The sequence below is a fragment of the Nanorana parkeri genome, unplaced genomic scaffold (assembly GCF_000935625.1).
Source record: "Nanorana parkeri isolate BGI_ZX_2015 unplaced genomic scaffold, ASM93562v1 scaffold398, whole genome shotgun sequence".
Taxonomy (NCBI): domain Eukaryota; kingdom Metazoa; phylum Chordata; class Amphibia; order Anura; family Dicroglossidae; genus Nanorana; species Nanorana parkeri.
Window position 1 is genome coordinate 64,056 of NW_017306666.1, and position 14,274 is coordinate 78,329.

The 14,274-nt window shown below is 42.3% G+C and overlaps 1 protein-coding gene across 1 annotated transcript in view; it reads left to right on the top strand.

The window, feature by feature from the left end:
• The first annotated feature begins 260 nt into the window (after positions 1-260).
• The window catches only part of KANK1 (KN motif and ankyrin repeat domains 1), an 89,567-nt gene continuing 75,553 nt past the window's right edge, over positions 261-14,274 (top strand). Inside the window, exon 1 of the mRNA XM_018559475.1 lies at positions 261-448. The gene's annotated coding sequence lies outside the window, so the exon portion shown is untranslated. The remainder of the gene's footprint in view (positions 449-14,274) is intronic.

A 14,274-nucleotide genomic window follows, 5' to 3' on the forward strand; every position in this document is an offset into this window, starting at 1 on the left:
CTTTAAACTAACCCACTATCCGTTCAGTTGTGATATGCAGATCTGATGAATTCTGGTTTGATATGATAGGCTGACATTGAACAGATCTGCAGTTGTCTGGAGTTTACAGCAGCCAAGTGACATTGAGAAGTGTTCTTGGTGATCTTAAGGACAGGAAGGTGTACGCTGCTGAAATGTCAGGCTCTGCTCTGCACGTAAAAGGACTTAATCACTGCCTGTGTCTAACATGCCACACTTCACAGTTAATGAACAGCCAGGGAGTGTGAAGGATTGGAAGACTGTAATGGCATGTGCTCATTCAGAGGGAAGGAGCTGCTGTACAGGAATGTCCTGCATTTCCAGCAGCTGTTCACAAGAAGCAGCTGCCTGAACTAGATAGGAAGTCACCTGTACAGTGTCCACTTTCACAGCTGTATGTTGGGGGACCTGCGACTGGCTGACACAGAAGGTAAATACATTGCTTCCCAGCTTCTTCTACTTGACCGCGTGTCTGTCAACGTCTTTGCAGAAGCCAGCAAACCATTGGATGTGGGATGCCTCTCAGCTATACTTAGTAGCAGCCCAGTGCTGCCTCCCTGTATTTAAGATCTTCATTTGTGGTGTCACCCTGGAGTCATGTTGCACCACTCGGGTAATGCTCTATTTCTTACCCATATCAAGTAAACCTGTTGTTTCCAGGTAAGAGTTTGGGTTGTTTCAAGCAAATGTGTATGTTGAAAAAGAAGTCAAGTCTGCATGTTCTGCTTACAAGGGGCACATTTTGGCAAAGATACAAGTTGTCATTCTTTAAATATGCTGTCCTTCCAATGGCATGACCGTGTTAACTAAGACAGATGGATTGTATGTTACTTGTGTCCAAGTTTGCTGATTAAAGGAAATGTGTTTCAATGTTTCTCACTGGTACAGTTGCCTGATATTATAAATTAATGTATGCTATTTGCTTGGTTGTGTGTGTATGTATGTATGTGTGTATATGTGTATATGTATATATGTATATATATGTATATACACACACACACACACACAGGTGAAACTCGAATAATTAGAATATCGTGCAAAGTTCATTTATTTCACTAATGCAACTTAAAAGGTGAAACTAAAAAAACAGCAGTACTCCATGGGCATTTGAAGAGTAGCTCTAGAATATAAGTTTCTATTTGCACAAAAAAAGCATGTTTATTTTAATACCCGTCCATCACTTTCTGAACTATGTCCTGACAACGTTGTCTTGCACACGTATGAATACAGAGCTATGCTTCCGTTCTGTTAATAAGGAAGAGGTTGTTGTACATATGTACTTATGGGTAACCCTGTGTTTTATGGTAAACATGGAAAATGAGTTTATATTGCTTGTGTTTCAACTTCTCTCGTGATTAACAGTGTTTGTTTAGAACACGTAGCAAGATATTGAACTATATTTATTGCTCGGTATTGATGTGTCTAATACAGTTGCTGTCTAGGATTACTCCCTCCTTTTTTGCATTAGGTAGCTGTTGAGAGACTCGTCATTGGCAAATAAGGGAAATCTAATCAGGTCATTTTGGGTAACACTGCAAGTTCTTCTTTCTCTTTATTACATAATATGAAGCTGTTGCTGTAAGGATCCTGCTATGTTAACTATTACTACTGTTCTAGTCCACTTCCCTATACTGTTTTGATGTGGACAAGCATTCTTGTCTTTGTGGCTTTTAGAATCCCATTACCTATATACACCCAGACACAGGGAGGACATGTACACTTCTGCTGGCTGAAAACGGTAAAATTGTTGCCCTTTACATTTAATTTTAATTGTTAACCCTGCAAAACAAAACATACATAAAATCATTATAATGCAAAGTTTTGTAAGAATACAAATACAAGGACTTTGAAAGCAATAGCAATGCACAAACTACAGAAAATGCCTGATTATCATCCTCCACAAGATTTATCATAGGCCCATCCATTAACATCCAAACTGTTTTTCTTACACCAAACAAAAAGGCAAAAAACAGTCTATTATGAAAACCAAATATCTCCAGCATATCGTTCTGGAGGGTGGCTACTTTTGTACTTCATGGTCCCTATGTGTGTTGCAAAGTAGCCACCACTCCAAGCTTGCTTTCATTATGGACTAAAATAGTTTACTAATTTTGTATTGAGATTGTAGTCCATCATAGGAAAAAGCTTGGAGCGGTGGCTATTTTTACAACACAAACAGGGACCATAGGGAACAAAAGTAGCCACCCTCCAGAAGGAAGGACAGTGTCAGCACCAATTCAGAGATGATTTGAGGATCTACAGCCGAGTGATACACAAATAAGATACATTTTTGTTAATACAGTAAACTCTGTTCTCCGATACCCACCGGGATCGGTAGGTGTCGGATAACTGTTGTCCGACATCCGACGCCGGCTATTAAAGCCCCGTCCACCGAGCAGAGGACAAAGGAGGAGAAAGTTCTCTCTCGGTTCCTCTCCTCTACTCAGTAGCCGGTGAAACAGCGAGTTCCAAAAAACAAAAGTCCAATGTGAATAGCGCACTCCTAGTGAGGGTCGTGTGTTGAGGCTGGTGTGCAGCTCCTGCCGGTATTAGACCGAGGTGTCTAATATGTGTGCTAGGAAACAAAAAAGAAAGAAAGGGGGCTCCCCAACCTAGCATAATAAGGCGGATTGGGATTGGAGTAAATTAGGAACATATGGTGTTTGCACTCACATGTGAGGAGATTGATACTGGCTCAGCGATGTTAATCCTTGTGTGTTGGCTTGGGGTCTTGGAGGTACGGCTGGTGGACATCCAATGGACAGAGTTGTGTTGGTCCTTGAAGGGGGTTCCATATGAAGAGTATATCGTCTTTGTATATCCTGTAATATATCAGATGTTCTGCCAGTTATGGAATTGTTGCCAATGGCCCATAGTGAGGTTGGCGTAGCTGGGGGCATAATTGGCTCCCATGGCAGTGCCTTGGATCTGCCGATGAAATTTAAAGAGGAAGGAGAAGTAGCTGTGTTCTAGCATGTAGCAGGTGCAATTCACAATGAATTGGGCTTGCTTGTGGTTGGGAGCTGGTGCTTGTGATAGATGTTACTGTGTGGCTTGGAGGCCTATGTCATGTGGGATGGATGTGTAGAGAGAACATACATCCGGGGATACCCAATGGTGAGTGGGTTCTCTTCTGAAACCGCACTACACCCAGCCTGATGGTGAGTAAAGAATTCTCATTCCTTCTATATTCATTGAAGAATTCTCACCATTTTTTTGTCATTACCATCTCCACTTCGGTCATCAAACATCACCCCCTTCGAGGACCAACGCAGCCCTTCTGTCCATTGGTTTCCCCCCAGCTGTACCTCCAAGACCCCATGCCAACATACAGGGATTAGCATCGCTTTGCTAGTATCAATCTCCTCACATGTGAGCAGAGCCCTAGCTAGCTCCTTTTGCGCCCGAGGCAAGAACAGAAAATTGTGCCCCCCAACAGACGTGTTATGCCACCCGACGCCGCGCACGCATCGGGTGATGTGACGCCATGTGCCTCACCTCCGAGATGGCGGCACGCATGTGCAGAATGAGCTGGTGGCCAAATCCAAAATAGCATAAAAATTTGTTTCGTTTGACGAAACTAATGAAAACATTTTTCGTTTCCATTCATTTAGTCCGACACTATTTTTTTGTCTTTGCACATGTCTAATAATGTGTGTGTGTGTGGTGTTGTTTTTTTATTTTTTTATTTATTTTTTAATATTATTTGTTTTACTGTTGGGGGGCTTCGGGGAAATATCGGGTCTAAACAGACCCCTGTTGCCAATGGCGCCCTGTGCTCGCCTTGGCAACATGGGCAATGGGACGCAGCCAGGCCGGCCCTGGCTACGCCCCCTCTCAGCTGCGCCTGAGGCGAGTGCCTCACTCGCCCCATGGTAGCTACAGCCCTGCATGTGAGTGCAAACACCGTATGATCCTAATTTACTCCAATTTACTACAATCTGCCTTATTGTGCTGGTTTGTGGCGCTCCTTTTTCTTTCTTTTTTGCTTTCAGGTGCAATAGCCAGCCTGCTATTGCAATTTCAAAAAGCCAATAGCAGGCTGGCTTTTGCTCCCCACTGTTGACATTCTGCTGCTGACTGTGGAATCTAGCTGCCCGCTGGCAGCAAGATGTAAACAAGAAAGTTTTTAGTGTGCCTCAAGCCACTGGCAAAAAAAAATAAAATCGAGGACATATTTTTTTTTGCGGGTTGCTTGAGAGTGTTGGTTACTTTAATGCTGGATAATGGGGAGTATACTGTAGTTGGGATACTTGAATGCATTTTTAAGGTTTAACCGTGTATGCTGTGCTCATCAAGGAAGATATCTAGAGGTTTTTTAATTTATCAGTGCTCCAGGAAATAAGACATTTGCCACTGTGTGTGACTGTTCTTTGTTAGCTTCCATTTCAGACTAGGGGAGACTAAACCGTTGGCAACTGTGTTTTGTGGGATTGCTAAATGGTTAGTTAGCTTTGTGGGGAAAATATTATTCCTAGCATCCCAATACCACGTTCTTCATAAATATATGGTCAGTTCCTACAGCTTTTACACAACTAGTCATTAGGATTTTAAAATTGTGTACTTTTTATTTGTTGGTACTTTTACAAAGTCAGTCTACACCAGGGCAAGGCAAACTCTGGCCCTCAAGCTGTGGTGCAACTACAACTTTCATTAGGCATTGCAAGGCTCTGACAGCAATAGGCATGACTGCCACAGGCAGATGCATGATGGGATTTGTAATATCATCACAGCTGGAGGGCCGGAGTTTGCCTGCCCCTGGGCTATACAGCATGGGCTCAAAATCTGAACTCGTTCTCCATAGAGTATGTGATTTTGGAAGATGCAACAGATTGTAAGGACCACTCTGGTAGCTTCTGATGCTAGTTACGATCTTTATACATTGCATGATATAGTCAATTTCACTGGGTGGGGGTGCTCATTAGTTTACGAGCGTTAAAAATGCTGTTTGTCACTTTTTCCAGATATTTTCCACCATTCCTTTTTCTCTATAGAGCAGCAAAGAAGCTTTCATGGTACTTGCATTGTTCTTGCTTCTTGAATTAATAGTAGTAGCATAGTATCATTTTTCTCATGCTCACCCTGCCATTTTGTTCACTGGTTATGTTAATGCGTTAAGCAGTGACCATTAAACCCACACGAATTATCACCCGAGCATCTCTATGAAAAAGACTTAAAAGAGAACTATGGGGTAAGTGTTTTTCTCCATAGTTCTCTTCAGGGTCATGGGAGGACATATGCTAGCGTCCTCCCGTGACCCAAAACTCAGTATATCGCGAGCTACAGCTCACGGTATACTGAGACCGCCGCAGCTGGGACGGATCCCGACAATGATGTTGAGATCCACCCAGCTGTGTGAATGACAGCTGGCTCTGCCTTTCTAGAGGCAGAGCCAGCTGTATCCGCCCCCTCCCCTGTCCGTTCCTCCAATCAGCGCTGGAGGATTGGAGAGGGGAGGGGGATCCCTGCAGGGAGCCGTGACTGACAGTCGCTGCTCTCTGCAGGGAGTTGATCGAGAAGTGAGCGAGTGACGGTATGTGTTTTGCTCACATCCCGATCTATCGAGCCGACGCGTGACAGTTTCATTGTCACACGTCGGCACGAACTATGAGGGGGAGTGATTTTCACTCACCTCATAGTTCTCCTTTAAAGACTTGTACCACTGGTTGTGGTACTTTATGAATCCATGACGGAGGAGGGTTCCTTCTAAAGATATCCACATGTTGCCCACCAAAATTCCAAAATATGGTAGAACTAATGATTCCAGAGAATCATAGTTCATAGCAGTGGAGCTAAATAACTAGTTTCTGTCATATCCAAATGGGTGACCCTCAGTGAAGCTGCCCTAAAACTAGCATGTGGCTGACACACCCTAGAGCAGCCATCTGAGACTGGTGTTTTTTGGGCCACATTTGGCTTGCCTTGTTCCTTCTTTGTGACCCTCACCAATTTTAAGTATTTACTTTTATATTATGTTGTGGCTTTTCTCCAGTTGATAAAACATTTCCTGACATATTCACTTTCATAATTGCATAAGAAAGTGTATCCTTTATGGCCCTTTTTCTTGAACAAAATTTAAGTTGCAATTATTTTTAGAATATTATCAAAGTGCTATAATCTTCTCTGGAATAAGGTAGGTGTGACCCTCAGTAGACATAACGTTCATTCCAGACAATATGGCCCACTGTTTCATTCAAATATGACATGCCTGCCCTAGATTTTGCCAGGCTTCTGTTTATTTTCCCGCGTAACATGCAAGTATGATGGTTTGCAGTGTACATGTCGTACACGCAGATGAAGAGCAGGGCTAGTTTGATGTAGAAAAGAAATGGAACACCTGGAGGAAACTCACCCAAACAGTGGGAGAATAGACAAGCTCCTCGTATATGTGTACTTGGGGAAGTTTAACCCAGACCTTTGTACTGTTAGGCCACAATGCTATCCACTAAGCTATTTTGCTCTCTGTACATGCATACAATGCAAAGCCTTAACTCCCTTCCTAATCAGAAATGAAATGGAAAATCCTGTGTTTTCCACAGTACATAACACACTATGTGCACGTTATTTTGGACAAACAAATCTTCTTTTACAAGATATTTCAAGCATTTGCTGCTGAATTAGGAGAACAACAATTTCATAAATGGCACAAGTTTGCAATTTTTAACTAGGTGTTATGCATGTATTAAATTCATTTGTAATTGAAGTGAACATTGGAAGTTATTGATACAGAGTTGCCATTAAAAAAAATCCATGTCACAAGGGAACTTCAGATTCTTCATTATTTCAGCCTGAAAACCACAACATTCTGAAGTTGTGAATTGTTCTTCTGTGAGTTAATGTCAAGGGGTATTTACCTTCAAAAACATAACCGCACATCAGTTTTAAAGGAAAATTCCACCTCCTATAAAATTATAAGTGTACACTTCTTCATAAAAGAAAAGAATGTGCTTTCATTATTTTTTGCATTGGAGCCAGTAAAGCGTTGCAACCGTGATCAGTGAATTGTGGGTGCAATGCTCTGGCTCCTGCAGACTGTTCCTCTTGTCCATGTCTGTACCCAGGTATGGACAATCAGCAACATGAATGGGAGGAAGAATGAATGGAATACAAGTGTGGTGGTATCTGACCATGTTTGATGTTACAAAGCATTGTATTGCTGTATGTGCTGCTATTTAACCATAACGCTCCTGGCTTTATTAATTTGAATGAACTGAAGGTGACAGGAACCCTTTAGAAGATTTAGTGCTTTGTGTAATATTTGGGGAAGAAACATGAACACTAGATGGCATACATTTTTAACAATTATAGTGAGGGATGATTTACTACATGGAAGGAGTTTTGGGTTTGTGGTTACTCAATGCTAGACATCCACGAGGTGCGACAGGCTATTTAATGCCTAACTTTAATGCTAACAGTGGGCCAGGGTGTCGTAGGATTCTAACTACACCAGCTAACATAGAATTGTCCCCCAAGACAGTTGGGCACAATTTCTTAGTCCCCGTAGACTGGTTCTTTTGGATTAGGATTTGGCAGTTACTCATGTTAAAGAGACAAAGACAAAAGTCACATTAGCAATAAAATTGCACTTTGGGATACCATTCAGATTCTTGCCTTATATTGCAGGATACCACATGCATATGTGATAACTTGCATATATTCTCTGATGTTGCAGCTAGATGGTTATAGACAGTCGCTCTTGAAAGAAGATGCTTTGTAGTAGTTGAAAACAAGGAGGAGGAACAAGCACCAGACACCACTTGGGTTCTCCTTTTGGCAGTGCAATCGTCTCTCTTCTGCCCTTTTCTCTGCACACTTCACATTCAGTTTAGGAGGGACCCTACCATTAGCAAAATCCAGCTTATGTTCGCTCCAAATTCAGTCATGCGCAGAAGTTCCAAATTGTTTACCTTTTTTATTTCCTCTGTACTCTTGAATGTTTCCCAACAATCAAAACTATTTTTTTTTTGTTTAATCTGCTCCATACTGTATCCTTGGACTCCATGCGTTTATTGGATTGTATTTAAAGGAGAATAAGGGGAGAGTGAATTACACTCATTCCCATAATTAGAGCCGACATGTGACACTGAGGCTGTCGTACGTTGGCTCTATTGATCGGGAAATGAGCGATAACTTACCGCCGATTGCTCAGTCCCCGATCTTCACCCTGCTGACAGTCCCCGCTCCCCGCAGGTATTCCCCTCCTGACTTCTCCGTTCCTCCAGCGTTGACTGGAGGAAGGGATTAGGAAGGGAGCGGGCACAGCTGGCTATGTCTCTGACAGCTGGCTCTGCCTCTCTAATCAGGCAGTGGGGCGGATCCCGACAATATTGTCTGCAATAACTCACTATATGCTGAGCTTTGGGTCACAGGAGGACATTGGTACATGTATATGTGACCCTAAAGAGAACTATGGCCAAAAAAAGGTTGGGCAGATACACATTTAGGGGTATATTTATAAAGCGGTAAATGTGACATTCATCAAACATTCACTGCTCGTAGATTAACAACTATGATTTAAAGCACATGAACCAGGATGGTTCACCTGCAGTGAATGTTTGGTAAATGTCGGATTCACTGCTTTATAAATATATCCCATAGAGTGATACAAGTCTGTCCATTTTAACCCCTTGGCTTTGTTACATATTAATACATTCTCCAATGTTTTACAATACAAATGCACCTGCTTATTGAAAAAAAAAAAACACAGGTTGTCACTGCAAACACACCTGTCTATTGTATACATTAAAGAATCATTAACACAAGAAGAAAAACGTGAGTAATAGTAAAGTACAATTTACAAATCCAACAAATCAACAAACACTTTTTTTTTTAAACAATCCAGGGTGTGTTCAGTTTTAGGATTTTGTTCCAGCATTTTAGTCTGACTATAAAATACCCCATACACCCACCTGAATGTTTTTGTTGTCATTGAGTCTTGCCTAGACAGATAATGTGATTTGGTGCAGTAACCGATTAGCCTGCAATTGTATTTACAGTGCTTCTCATTGCATTGCTTTTCTCTAGCAGTTTTAAAGTAGAACACAGGTTTGAACTATATGTGTGTGTGTGTGTGTGTGTGTGTGTATGTGTGTATAAAAAAAAAAAAAATATATATAATACACAGACACACACATTAGGGATGCACCGATATCGGTTTTGCACTATCGAGTACCGATATTTATCTTTCGGTACTCGCCAATACCGGTACTTCCGCTAGCATGGAGCTGGCTTCCCTGCCAATCAAAAAGTCGGGAGGGGTGTCCTTACCCGCCTCCCAACTTCCTGACTGGCCGGGAAGCCAGCTCGATGCTGTTTGGCCGGCTCGATGCTGATTGGCTGGGAAGCTGGCCCGGTTTCCCGATTGGCCGGGAAGCCGGCTCCATGTTCTCTTGCGGCACTGCTGGTCATAGGAAATCTCCCTCTGACCGGAAGTTTCGGTATCGGGGAAGGTATCTGAGCACTTGTGCTTGCCCTAATACTCAGTATTGATACTGATACGAGTATAGGTGCATTCCTAACAAACATATACATGGGTCCCAGCTACAACCACTATGCTAAGCGACTTGCCTGCACTAGTAAAACACACAGAGGCGTTCACTGTGTATAACGGCCATTCAGAAAATGTCCAGTATTCTTGTATTTTCTGCTTGTATTTACTCACTGAGTATAGCGGCCATTCAGAGGATTCCTAGTATTCTTGTAATTTTTTTTTTAAATTGTGTAAAGATGCATGTGCACTTTTTAAGATATACAAAGTATTTTTGTATCCTTCAATGGTATTGTTTATCATTTATAATGATGCATGTGGTAGATAATAGTGAGGAAAGGGTTTGTGCCCAAAATTGTTGTAGTGGTTCTTTCCTTGTCTTGCATGCTCAGTGGTGTGGGTTGACTTTTATATAATATTTCTCTTCGTTGTTGTGGATTATTGATGCATTTTGCTAGAGGTGAACCTCCTACCTGTAGTAAATAACATGCCTCAGTGTTGTATACTTTACTGTGAGGTAGTTCTGACCTCTGCTGGCAGGAAAGCACCATGTTCTCATGGAGAAAAGGGATTCCAGATTACAACATTGATGGATTATAAACGAGACCTATATGATCTGGGGTAGTGTCTTGTTTATGATAGTGTTTGTGGAGAGAATTGTATCTGAGAACTACAAATGCAAAATAGAATTATTTTATTCCAAAAGCCTAGATAAGTATTGTCTGTGATACTTTTTCATTTGCACGAACAGTTAAATGTTCAGGGCAAGCTTGCAGGCCCGGCCTCCTTTTTCTAAGGTTGAAGCAGTACTGATAAACAAAATTTTACAAAATGTTAAGAAACGGGTAAGACTTAAAGGCGTTTATTAAAATATAACTGTAAACAAACAAAAAAAAAAAGGGGTCATGGACAGTACTCAGTTGTTGCATGTGCTCTAATATGGCTATAGTCCCCTTAAAGTAGAACTGAAAACTTTATCTAGTTTTGGGTGGAGTACGGGAGGGTGTTTTAATTTTAAAAAGTAAGAAGATATGTAAAGATGTATTTAGAAGAATGTCAATTTTACCTTTCATTAGGAAAATGACAGGAATCATGATTGGGCTCTTTTTGATTGTCGTGACACAATTGTCCAATAAAAAGGACTTATTCATTTTAACTTTTTGGAGTGCTGGTGACCTATTTTCTCAACTTTGTGTTTTGCACGGTGCCATCCGTGTTAGTTACTGCAAGCACCACTTTTGTTTATTGGCCGGGACTGCTGAAAGGTGTGCGGAGAGCACCCCCACCAACTGCAACAGGAATCATGATTGGACATGCAATAAGAGTTGGTTCTGCTAGTTCTTTTTCAGGTTGACTCGAAATCTGGCTACTCTGCATACTAAGTGATGTGACCTTTGGATAGGTGAGACATGCGTCACTGTGACTTGGAGTGAAGAGATTTCTGGTCATGTGCACACCTTAGCTTTAGCACGTCGCTGCCTAGTTACGGCCTTGTTACCAGCATGTGACTCTTTATGTTTATGTTACATGGAATGTTGGTTGAACAGCTTTATAGCTTGAGGCTTTGTTTTGCAATTTAAAAATAAGTTAAGAAAAAAGGTAACACGCGAATAACTGAAGGAACAATACAGGAACGGCAGATATTTTAGAAGTCAAACCTCCAAATACTTAAATAAAAACCATTAATAGTTGCCTGTGATAGGCCATCACGTTCAAAGAAGCTAACATCCCTGGGGAGCAGTCGGTGTTAAGAAAATGTGCCCAAACTGTCAGTTTAACTGTTCACATGATTTTCAGGTCCGGATCAGGTGCGGATCTGCAGACGCGGTGCTATGTGTTTTTGCCACGTTTTTGATTCGTTCCAGTAAAAAAAAAATATATTTTTTATTTTTTTTTGCTGGAGTGGGGCTGTGAGTATGTTAGCTGCAGTGCGTTTTTGCCGTGTTTTTGGCGCGTTTTGCGTTTCCAGACCGTTCCCTGGCCGGACAAAATGTGAAATGCAGTATTTTTGAACGGACTGCGCACGTGAGGACTGTAGCCCATAAAACACATAGGGATACATTGGGATGCATTTTTAGTGCAGGAGCATACGGATCAGGTCAGCACAGAAAACGGACGTCGTGTGAACTGGCCCAAAACATACCCATTGCCATTCCATGGACATGCGAGTAAAGGAAAAACATTTATCGAGGTGAGCTCGCAAATCCTCATATAAACTCCAGAACTGACCCTTGGAGTCCCGGAGCCTCAAGATTGGGTGTACCCAATAACGACGTCTCCTGCAAGCTCGTTCTCTGCAGATTGCTGTAGCCAGCACCATCAACATGCATGCAAACATGTGATACATGTCTGATAACCAGCTTTACATACACCAATTGAAGTAGATGTTACCAAAGGGGGGAAGTGACCTCAGAGGAAGAATCTGCATACTGACAGCTCCACAGCTTTAAAAAAAAAATGAACGGTCATCCTCTGGACCGAAAACACGTCAGAAACGCACTGCATGAGTAGCACCGCGTCTGCAGATCCGCACCTGATCCGGACCTGATCAGGACCTGAAAATCATGTGAACAGGCCCTTAATGGAAATGGAAAGGTCTACATCGCTATCTACTGTGTTTTACAGGAGCAGGCATCGGATGAGGTGACCATTGACCCTGATTTACTAAAAGCATGTTCTCTTTTGAGGTGACAGCTGACCCTGATTTGCTTAAGAAGAAGAGCATGTTCTCTTTCAAGGTTACTACTGGCCCTGATTTACTATAGAAGTAGAGCATGTTCTCTTTTGAGGTGACTGCTAACCCTGATTTGCTTAAAAAGAAGAGCATGTTCTCTTTCAAGGTTACTACTGGCCCTGATTTACTATAGAAGTAGAGCATGTTCTCTTTTGAGGTGACAGCTAACCCTGATTTGCTTAAAAAGAAGAGCATGTTCTCTTTCAAGGTTACTACTGGCCCTGATTTACTATAGAAGTAGAGCATGTTCTCTTTCAAGGTTACTACTAACCCTGATTTGCTTAAAAAGAAGAGCATGTTCTCTTTCAAGGTTACTACTGGCCCTGATTTACTATAGAAGTAGAGCATGTTCTCTTTCGAGGTTACCACTGTCCCTGATTTACTATAGAAGTAGAGCATGTTCTCTTTCGAGGTTACCACTGCCTTAAATGTCACTTTAGGTTAACGTGCCCTAGTAAATCAACCCCATTGTATTAGGTAACACATGGGGGTTAATTTACTAACCTTATAAACACGCCACGAACAAGTATACACCTCTGTAGTGTGTTCCCTCCCAGCATGATCTATGGGAGGAATCTAAACACCTTTGTAGTGTGTACACACCCAGCAGGTGTGTTGTGCAAAGCCCTGCATGAATTTGCAAGGTGATGTTGTGTAAATTAGCTCTACATTATGTTGCTTGCGTTGATGAATGCAGGAATGTAAATGCATGAGCTAACCATTTTTGTCTAAACTGTGAAGCAGCATTATATATGCATCATGTGCATGATTTTTCCATATATGGCATTAGTGGAAATATGCTTTTAGAGACTTTTTGGTTGATAAATACGTTTTGCTGTGTAAAAATCACACGCACCTAGTGCGTGCGTGTGTTTAGGTTAGTAAATCACCCCATGGTGTTGATTATCTAAAGGAGTAGAGGCTGTTCAAGCTTGCAAAGTTAATGTGTTAGTGAATTTAGGTTTAGCTGTGTTCACTTTAAATACCCAATGTGCTGGGAAAATGAAAAACAAACGTAATATTTTCTAGAGCATGACTGGGCATCCAAAGTAAACACAGCTTCGTCTTATTCGCTAATATGCACATCATAAAATGAACAGCCTTACCGCCTTTAGTAAATCGGCTTTATAATTTTTGTGCAAATACAGTACATCATTCTGTAGGCTCCCACTATGCTTTTGCACTGCTATAATGTATGTGAAATCCTGTGTTTTATGACATATTGTGTTAACACACAGTATATGTGCATTGCCATTCCTTCTGAATAAGACTCCAATGCACATCTACAGTAGAACCATACACACCTGTGTTATGCTGCACAAAACATACACATGTGAGTGCCCTATGTGTTGTGGGCTGCTTTGTCAAAAATAGGGCAGGTACATTATTTTGCACATGCATATTGTGAGCTTCTTCAAACTTGAATGGGCCCCATTTTTCCAATGTGACTTAGAGCAGTGTTCCCCAACCCCCGTTCTGCGGACTGGTACCGGTCCGCGGATCGACTGGTACCGGTCCGCGGATCAAATGGTACCGGGCCACACAGTCTCAGTGCGGTCCGGTCATGCAATATATGGCAGTGCACGGTCCCGGTGTTCGAACACCGGGGCCCCGCACTGCCGACGGGCTTCACAGTGAGGGGGCGGGTCCTGTGACTCACCTCCCCTCCCGGCCGCGTCTATAGTAACAGGCGGCGGGAGGGGAGGTGAGTCACAGTAGACGTGTGTGTGTGTGTCACATGCCCCGCCCCGCCCCCTGCAGTGAGTGCACACATCGACACATGATATCATCCATATTGAATTATCTTAGCCAGTGAGACACATCCAACTCTTAAGGTGCCCATATACTGTGCCGCTGTCGGCACACTTTCGGCCGGCATTCCTTGATCAGCTGATTACCGTGTTATCGTGCTCCCGTCACTGCACCAGCGCGGCTTCACAATCACCATCAAGTTCATACAATGCCTGTCAATGCGCCTGTGCAGTCAGAGTAATCTAGCCTCAAAGGTCACAGCAGAAGCACTGAAGGCATCCAA